Source organism: Epinephelus lanceolatus, chromosome 2 (genome assembly GCF_041903045.1).
Source record: "Epinephelus lanceolatus isolate andai-2023 chromosome 2, ASM4190304v1, whole genome shotgun sequence".
NCBI classification, from domain to species: domain Eukaryota; kingdom Metazoa; phylum Chordata; class Actinopteri; order Perciformes; family Serranidae; genus Epinephelus; species Epinephelus lanceolatus.
The window spans coordinates 7,384,193-7,394,861 of record NC_135735.1 but is presented as its reverse complement, the minus strand read 5'-3'; positions in this window follow the sequence as shown (position 1 = coordinate 7,394,861).

The following is a 10,669-nucleotide window of genomic DNA, read 5'->3' as shown; positions in this document are numbered from 1 at the left end:
CAAGGTACCGGCATAGCAGTGATATTACCTGCATTCATTAACTGACCTTCCAAAGTCACACTAAATTGAGGGACTTGTATTTAATTCATGTGCAAATTCTCAACTGTAGATCTTGAATGATATTTCAAGGCAATAATTTAAATCCCTCCACTGTGTGTTTAATGTTCACAAAGTTGATTTTGACTTTTGACAGGACAAGTTCACGCATCAAAACGTCTACATCTGCATAAACTGCTCTTGACTTCCTCATGTATAATTACACCTAAGAAGAATTAATAGCACTCAGGAAATTGGATTGACATTTCTATATTCATTCTTTCCTGCTGCAGTGCATCATTAAAAGTCTTACATACTAATTTGTGACTGCTGATGACTTCATTTGCTAATTTTGTGATTTTTGGGTTGGTACCCATTATACTCTGAAGACATTTGAGCTGAGCACGCCAGTTCTTTTGTTTGAGTAATTTCTATAGTCACTTCTTCTGTTTCAGGAACCTTTATGCTGCATTTGTTAAACCTTTATGCTGACAGGATTAGTCATCAGTGCAGTTCTTTTGGCTTAAATCAGGAGATACGTTGCACACAAATCCACAACTGGGAAATGACACAGCAGCCTCGTTATTTACTTCAGGATTTAGTCATCAGTCACTTGATATGGTACCTTTGGAACCAAGAGTAACCATGCAGAGGGTCCACGGTTTGAATCCTGCTGGGGTCAGCGTCAGCAAAGGTAAGGTTAAGGCACAAAAACCACTTGGTTATGCCTAGGATAAGGTCATGTTTTGGCTTTAAACACACATTTTGTGGCACAGAAGCTTTTGGGAAAGCAGGGATAGGTCAGTCAAAAACACCCAGGGTCAGTGCCACAAACTCTGCTGAGAACCGAGGCAATCTGTCGAAAAACACCTTGATTCAGTGTCGCAAACACAACTGGGAGACACCCAGGTTTGGAAAAAATCACCCAGAGTCCGTGTCACAAATACTGCTGGGAAACACTGTGATGTGCTGCTTAAATTATCCAGGTTTGGTTAAAACAAAAAACAAAACAACACCAAGGTCTGGTGTCATAACAGCTGCTGGGAAATGTTGCGATGTGTAGCTAAAAAACACCCGGGCACAGTGCAACAAACAGTGGTGGAAACATTGCAAAAGGTCGCTGTACTGTCCACTGTGGTCTGCATCCTGGCAGGCGTCTCACCCTGGTGACACGCCATCCACCACCCGCCCAATGACAAAGTAAGGTTATATATTTCGTCACTTTAGACACGTTGATATGATATAAATGAACCGTGCAAATGTGACACATTTGTGGTTTGCAGAGTGTACAAATCAACATTTTCTTCTGGCAACTGGACTGACTACAGCGCAGCCAAACAAATCGAGGGCTGCAGGGTTCATTGCATCAAATCATTTTGTTCAGAAAAGACTAAAGAACTCAGGTCATCCAGCACAGTAATGCTGGGCTTATGATCACAGCTTGTTGTCAGTGTTGTGTGAAATGCTTTTATAAGAAAGCTTTTATTCTCTGCATCACTTCCACTACAGGCATGCTTCATTTCCTGTGAATCTTTTGTGCATGGCTACACAATTTGAAACCAATTTGATAGTAACAAAGACAACAACATAGAGAGTCAATTACAGTATGCAAATACATCGAATGGCTATTGCAGGAAAAATGTCAGCCGTAAAGGGAATCAGAGAGTTTGATATAAAGAAAATCTTAAGGATTCTAACTTGAAATACACATTATAATACTGATTTTAAAGTGAAATGATCCGAATTTGATATGTTATTTCTTTGTAAAATCTACAGACTTCAAAATGTCTGCTTTCACTTTGATCAGTGCTCAGTTCAAAGAACAGTTTCAATAAAGCACTACTTTCATTTCCCGTGATTCATCAGCTTCTCAAGGTGATGCAGCTTTTATTGTTAAAAGTATCAAATACTCAGCAGTGTGCATTTGCATAGCTGCCTGAAATGTTTTTCTAAAGTTATGAACTCATCAAGATTGATTAATTTTATTTGATTTTTGTAATCTGTTGTTTTAAGATACAAATAAAATGTTCATACAACTTAACATTAAACTGACACATTCACATTAAATAAGATCATGATGAAGATGTAATCAAACATGAAGGTCTCTACGGGTCTCTTTTATTATTGTGGGTACATTTTTGCATTAACCCTGTCTCTGTGTGAAAGGAAAATTATGTTGAAACAGGTACTATATATAATTGATGCTGACGTGAGTAGCTACTTGAAAAGTGATGATACGCCACCATTATCATAATTACCTTTGAATTCCACAGGGAAGCGAGGCTGGAGCAAAAAGAGTCAACTCACTTTTAATGCGGTGTCTCGTTGCTTCTTTTTTTTCTTCTTTTCTTATTAATTTCACAACACGGTGGAAAATAAATAGGTGTTCCTTTTAATATGTTCTGATAAAGAGGCTGTTTAAAGCAGGTACCCCAGGGATGCTACTTTCTCCAGTTCTCCAAATTCTCAAGATTAATTCAAGTCATGTTTCAGTGGTGCACCGGAAGAAACAAAACACCTGGAAACAACACTTAGAATAATCACTTCATTTAATGGAATGCATTGTTTATAAGTGGTGTTTATTTATCCAGAAATGGAAAAAAATCTACAACCATTTAAGGTAGCAGTTAGAAACCTGTTTTGGCAACACATTTATATTACAGCTGCTAACACTAATGCATCATTTATCTTTTATTTATTAATTGTAGAAAAAGATGTTTGTTGCTTTTCTCCTTCTGGCATCATCTTTTTAGGATTCACAACCATAGACTGTATAAAATAATGGTTGTAGCTACAGTGATGTCACCCACCAGTTTGTGGAGTCCTGTTTTGAAGCCTCGAGTGTGCCATGTTGGCCGTCTTGACCAAATTTGGACAAGAGGGTGGAGCTCTGGAAGAGCGGGGTTGGACAAGTAGACCAAGGAAATGCCCTGCAGGAAACCTGTCAGGAAAAGTGGCCCACTCTTAATTATGCGCAACTTTAAGCCTCAACAAATTGTAAATTGGTGAACTGTACAAAAGTCAGCCCCCATACAGTTGTCATGGAGGGAGAAATTAGCTATAGAGACTAAAACCGTTTTTTGTACCAGGCTGTTTATTTCTGCTGTAAAGTTAGGCATTTTACCATGGTGGTCTATGGGAACTCACTTCTGGAGCCAGCCTCAAGTGGCCATTAAAGGAACTGCAGGTTGTGGTACTTGATTGGCTTCATTTTCAGCCCTTTCAGCCCTAGAGGGTGCCACTTGCTGAGATTCTTAAGGTACTGTCTGTCCTCAAACTAGTTACTTAAAGGAGAAGTCCAGTATTTTGCAATTTGAGCCCCATTTCTGGGTTGTTTATGATGAAATAGAGTGGTTAAGACCAAAATAGCAACGATTGCCTGGCTTAACACTGCTGTCTATGGCCATGTGTGAACCTGTCCTAAAACCACCCTAAACATTTGTTTTCAAAGCCATGAAACTCACCGAGTGGTCAGTGGTGTTCGTTGATGTTCTGACATAAAAATCGTAGCAAACTGTGGTTTCCATCTGTATTTTCGCTCTTCATCTTGATGGTGGAACTATTTTTTCAGCTGCCTCACACCCGTGTGTAAACTTCTGCTTGATCGTTCATTTGACCCTGAAGCGTTATACACTCCAGCCCACTTGATGGCGATAATGCTCCTTTACGTGGGTGTCGCCACACAGCAGGAAATCATTGCAATGTAATGGGACACAGAGAAGAAGCAGAAGAAGAAGGTTGGCATCGTGTTCAAAGGCATCGTACTGCGAAGGTTGTTTACAAGCGAATAATCCATTGTGCAGTTGTTTAAACTTTATTACAAAACTTTTTTGTTCGTTCTTGTTCTTCCTCCAGGAGCGTACACAGCACTGTCGAGCCGGCACTTTCGCTGAGCTAAAGACTACAAAGACTACAACCTTATCGTAAACAACCCCCTTTCCATTTCCAGTGGCGGGTAACTACCTTCCTTTCTATAGAAAATCAATGGATTAGACAAAATGTCAAATAAATCATCATGGAAACCACAGTTTGCTATGATTTTTATGTCAGAACATCAACCTACTGACCGCTAAAAAATAGTTGGGATTATGGTATAAGGAACACACTGAATACTTATTTAGATTAATTGTATGAAGTGTATATTTTCAATACTATTTGGACATTTAGTATATAGTAGGTTTTGTGACATTACTTAATGTTTTAAAAACATTTGCTTGAAAGTATCACAGCCTGGATGAGACAGAAAGTTGTGTTGTACTGTGTGTTGATGGGGATTATTTTAATATGCGGCCATTAATTTGATCCTGTCTGTGTCAGGTGACTGACATGGAGTGTAACATTAAACCAACTTTAGTTAGCAAGGGTGTGGGTTTTGTTTCAACAATGTGGGTTGGAAAGGTAGCGCCCAACTTTGGGTGTCACGAACGTGGCCAGAAAGGCAGCAGCGTGTGGCTAAAAATACACCCAGCTCTGAGTGGCACACCCGCAGCAACTGATTTTGTTATCTGCTGGTCTTAAACACCACTCCTTTAGGTCAAAGTCCAGTGTTTTTGGACCCATCCACCACCCTGAGCAGACTGTCACACTCTCTGAACTACATCCGTTGGTCTGAGTATCTCAGAATTACGCCAATTGGTTTACACTGGAGTTGGTTGAAAGCCCAGTGCATCTCACATTGAAGCTAAATGTTGCTCCTGGCGATGTACCCTGCCCAAGCAATATATTTTGATGCTCTGGAAGTGAGAATAGGCTGGGATTTTCAGCAAGGGTGCCCCTCCTGTGGTTGTATTATAGCACTCTCTGCACAACCTACCCACTAATAGCCCTTCTGGACACCTGACCTTTGAAGTTACTGCAGTGGCTGTAGATGAGCGACAGTCTGCTATTGAGACTGCAGTGCCATAGGGTGTACAAGGCTGGCAGAGGCTAAATGAATTATTCATCTGAGCTTGTTATTCATTTATTGCAAATATTATTTTCTATGATTAATTCAGTATTAGAATTATTGTGTTGTTAAAGATTTTAAATGGCATTAAATTTAGTACACACAAAAACCTAGCTGGTATGGGAGAGCGAATGGAGCATTTCGACTATATGGCATCAGCCAAATCAGCAGAATAAGAGAAAATCCATATCAGGAAGCCTTTAGAGCTGGGAAGACACAGAAAAACAAATCCATCATGGCAACCAATGGTACCAGAGGCTGCAGTCAACCTGATCTGTATCAGGGTGCTGAGGTGAGGTAAAGGTTAACGGACAGTGACGCTCATTAGGCAGAGCAACATGAAAATGTGGTTTATGCACATTTTACTGAGCCTCCGACATAACTGTTATCATTTATCGAGTTTGATGTCACTGATTGAGATGTAAACTTGCATATCGGTCAGAGCTTATCAATTAATTAATGTAAGGATTCAAGTTAGATTAAGATAACCTGAATCTTCCAATTCTCGTGAAGACTCGTGAATGTGCACATGTAAATGTGCAAGCATCTGCGCACAAAAGTGCTTCAAAAGTATCTTATCTGTGAATTACTTCACTATACTTTTAACTGCTGGAGTGTATTTCCAATGTGCCCAAGAGTCTATTAGCACTCAGTTTCAATTACCAGCACTCTAATGGATGCTGACACTGAATCTACTCCACTTGCAAATCCAGGAAGCTCTCTTCTTGAGATGAGCAGGGACGGGTCGTCAGCTGCCGCAGCAGATGCTTTTGAGATTCAGTGTGACAGCTCCAAACCAGATGGCCTGCAGAGTCTGACCCACATCTCCGGAAGTGCGAGGAGATGGTTAGAGGCTTGAAGTCGTGACAGAACTTGCAAAGACCCATTCTGATTCAAAGCAAGCGGCACAGCACGCTCACCCACAGGACTGATTTTATTGCGTTTCCAATTACCTGCCTGGTACTGGAAGTGCAATTGGACATTTAGTCCTTGATTGAATGAGAGTATTGTCTTAACTTGTCCAATTGAGTTGGAAAAAGTTTTTCCAAAAGGTAGGTACACTCAGAGTACTTTACTCTATATAAAGGAAAAGGGTATAGAGAGCAAGCAAAGAGAAAACCTGTATATATTGTTTTTATTTTAGCAAATCAAAGTAGATCTTAATTTGATATCTGATATTTGGCTTGACACCAGTATGACCCCTCTCTCCACAATTTCGTTTGCTTATACAAAGACTCTAAGGCCACGAAACACTGGACATAAGAGTGTATCAAATGTTTCCAGACCATGCTGCGAATGTTTAATAAAAATAGAGATTTTTCAGTGACCTTAAAATACAAACCAGATGGTGTCAAAGCTGGGATGTAACTGCTAACAAACACACTCTTAATAAGAATACATTAATGTCACAGCAAAGTTTGTTTGGCATTTTGAATTCTAGTTTGTGCCAGTTTAATACCCTCAAGCAAACTGAAATAAGGGTAAATTGTTAGCGTGTGGTAGACGGCAATTATAAACAAAATCAATTTTTTCTCCAACTACTCACAGTTTGACACCAGCAGGGAGGGTGCAAAGAGAGACAAAACAAAAAAGAGAAATCGATTGATAATAATAGATTTTTATGTCTTCTTATGACTCATGTCAAAGATACATATCACTTGCTTCTGTCAGAATAAAAGAAATACAACATAGGCATCTATAAGAAATATAAAAATCTGGATGAAACATGTTGATAATGATTTGATCTACCATTTGATGATACAGTAAAAGTTCCCACTGTGATATAAATAAGTCTCTGCATCATTTTAAATACAGACTTCAGACTTTCCTGGTGAACCTAGCTTGCACCTCATTAACACATATTATCGTCTGTGCTTTCTCTTTTTGGCAGACAGTAATACTGTGAGTGATGCAGGCAGTGAAATCTAACAAGCGCTTAACCAATCAGTTCAGACAGATCACAGATAAACTGTGGATGATTTTTATCCAGCCAGCATAATGATTCTTTCTGAAAAACAATTTCTTGCCAGATGGAGAAGTGTCAAAATGGTTTGCAAAATAACTTCGCTTTTTATTCACAAAGCTGCTTTAAAATAGTATTTTCTGATTATGTTGTAGATTTTGAGAAAGAAATGCAGCGCCTAACAAATTTATTTAACTGCTAAGTTAAGTCCAACTGAGAAAATAGCCACATAATGACAAAAGTACAACCTTTGTCTCTTGACACAGTGGACAAAATCTATTAAAGTAATCAGCTAACTTTTTTTATATCTAATATCCCGAAATGCTTGTTTAATTAATGGTTACAGTGAAATATACTGTATACTTCTACTTTTAAACCCATTGCTAAAATATACAGTTTGACTGAAACTTGTAATTCAAACATGTCTTCACAAATGTGATGGCTTGACATTTCAAACAAGCGTAGTTGATGATCACTTCTGCGAGCTCAAATCTACACTCAGAGGGTGGTTCTACTGACTGTTAAGACTTCTGTCTTGTCACATGTCTGGAGCTGCGGGAAGCTGCCATGCCAACTGCGAATTCATATCAGACAGATGAGAACTGATCTGTGGCATCAACACCATCACGCAGTAGCATCCTCCATTTCACAAAGCTGGGCTTAACACCTGCACCTCTCACCCACACACTCACATGTTTGGAGGCTGTGGGGTTTGAAAGATGTTGGCATTTGCCAGGAAGTGGGGTCTGATGAAAGATCATCAAGCTGCATTATGGGAAGTGTGGGATCCTTGGTTTTGGGGTGTGACCATAGACTGTATGAAATAATGGACGTAGCTATCTTGACGTCATTCATTGGTTTGTGGACTTCCGTTTTGGAGCCTGGAGTTTGGTATTTTGGCCACTGCCATCTTGTTTTCTTGGGGCCAGAAGTGACCAAATTTGGACGAGAGAGCAGAGCTATGGGGAGGCAAGGTGTGGATGCAACCTATGGATTTTGGTGATGCCTCGCAAACAGCCAATAGAAGTGACCTTCCCTTAATTATGCATAACTTTAAGCCTTAATAACACTTAAATGGGGCATCCCCAGGCCAGACAGGATACGTATTCCCTCCAGCGTGTTCTGGGTCTGCCGTGGGGCTGACTACCAGTGGGTCACGCCCGTAGCACCTCTAACAGGAGGCGTACAGGAGGCATCCTGATCAGATGCCCGACCACCTCAACTGACCCCTTTTGACACGAAGGAGCAGCGGCTCTACTCCAAGCTCCTCCCCCTATCTCTAAGGCTGAGTCCAGCCACCCTTCAGAGAAAACTCATTTCAGCCACTTGTATCCGTAACCTCATTTTCTTGGTCACTACCCAGAGCTCATGACCACAGGTGAGGGTTGGGACGTAGATGGACCAGTAAATCAAAAGCTTTGCCCTGGGAGACTTATATAGAATTTTACCCCCAGTTGTCATGAATGTTGGAATTAGCTATGGAGACCAAAACCTTTTTTGTACCAGGTTGTAAACAAATTTATGTCTGCTGTAAAGTTGGGTACTGACTTGCTTCCAGAGATAGTCTCAAGTGGACAATGGAGGAATCGTTTTTGGCGCTTCGGCGTTGACCTCATTTTTCAGCCCTAGAGTTGCCGCTTGGGCGTGATCCATGGTAGATACTAAAAGTTAGGATATCTCAGCCTCTTCTGCTCCAATTTTGACAATTCATTTTTATAAAACTGTCTCTCATAAGCCCCCAGCCTTTATGAAATTGCAATACTTAACGCCTCTTAAGGTCTAAAACTTAAATCGGTCCCAAGAAAGATACTACTGCAAGAATTAACACACACACACTCCCTGCTTGTCATACACGTCTTCACATCTTTCAGATTCTTGCTAAGTGAAACAGGGCTCAACCTGTCACTGGCAATAGTAATATTTGTGAATGTGGATTTGAAGCTGTGATCTACTTTTAATAACACACGCTGAGCTGTAATGAAAGGCCCGACTGAGAGTGTAGCTTTTCACTTCAGTCAGGCCTTGTGAGCGTGGCCACAAAATGACTACAAAATGGCCAATTAAGGACATTTAATGCAAATGTGGAAAAACCCCGAAACACATCACTTCAGTTGGGCTTGTAGCATGTCAAGGAGTTGCTTCTGCCCCGTGAATTTCATTTATTTAAAAGGTAATTCTGAGAAATGACTTGGAGGCTGCACATGTTTCTATTCAGCCACAGATTGTTAAATTTATTCACAGGGCAGAATCAGACTGTCAAATATGCAATGTTTAGACAGTAATTTGCACAATGAGCACATTATAATTAACAGAAAACACCCTCAGAACCATTTCACCTGCATGTTCTGCTTATACAGAAACCATCTGGAGTGGTTTCTTCTCCCTTCTCTTGACACCAGAGCAGGGTCGTTGTTTTCTCATTACACCTGTTTGGATTCCATATTTATAGATTTTTACTGAATGAACTGCTGCCGCTGACTGTAGTCATGTGGACTGTCGAACATCTCTGGCACTGATTTGTTATTTTGAACTGCACTCTGCCTTTTACAAATCAACCCTCAACTCTGGGTCAACTCAATCACTATGACTGACAGAGCGTTAACTGCTACAAAATAATCAATACCCCTGCTAAATGAGGGAACCGGGTTGGTGTAGAATGTAAGAGGATCTCACGCACATTTTGCTGTTTACATTTCACAAAATGTCAGCATAACTCGTCTGTTTCTGTTTCTCCCTTTAATCATTTTGCTCTGAACGCTCCAGCAACGGGGTGCTGATGTTTATCTGGAATCTGGGATGTACGCCTCTTGTATTTCCTGGCTGTCAGTCAACCAATCAGCGGCTGAGATGTGCATGTATGCACTCCACACTGCAAGCATTTCTCGTCATTCCCCATCCCTCAGTGACGTGATGCGCTGTGCAATGCAAATACTGTACTTGAGGCAAATCATACTAAGATATTAGAGTGCCTCTTGTGAGTTTTACAGTCTTGTTCGTCATTCCTCATTTCCATATTCTAATTTCTTGGTGTTATGAGGGGTGGGGCAGGTGGACTCAAACGCAGGACATAGACATAGAGTGATGGAATGACAAAGGAAGGTTAATACTGGGTCCAGGTAATGAAGAACGATGAGGGGGAGAGTCTGGCTGGTGGAGGCAGAAGGTGAAGAGGGGAGCTGGTTGCTGGGGGAGCAAAGCAAGCAGGGGATGGCTGAGTTTGAGTGGGGCTGAGCAGCAAGAAGTAGTCCTGTGGCACAGAGACACAGGTTAGTTAGCTGATAGGAACTGATGAGCTACTGGATGGCAGGTGAGCAAGCAGAGGGAGGTGATGAGCTGATTGCAGGCAGGTGTGAGGAGCCGGGAGATGGGCCACACCCACGTCAACACACAGACACCAACAGGGAGGTGCTGGAAACACAGGGGAGAGGGAAACAAAAGAAACACTAGGAGATCTGCAGTGCACAGCCAAAACACTTTACTACATTCCTCTCACATTCAAACCATTCTAGCCTTTTGTTGTGGCACTATGCACAAAACATGACATAATTTCCTATCATTGTGGTACTCTGAGACACATAATAGGCTCGTTTGAGATCATCTACACCTCGCCAGGAAAGTGGATGAGATCAGACGGGAGCAGCAGGGGGCAGCGACAAAAAGAAGTGGTCAAGTTGGACAGTTTTCAGCAGCCTTCTGTCTGTGCGGGATGGCACACAAACAATCAC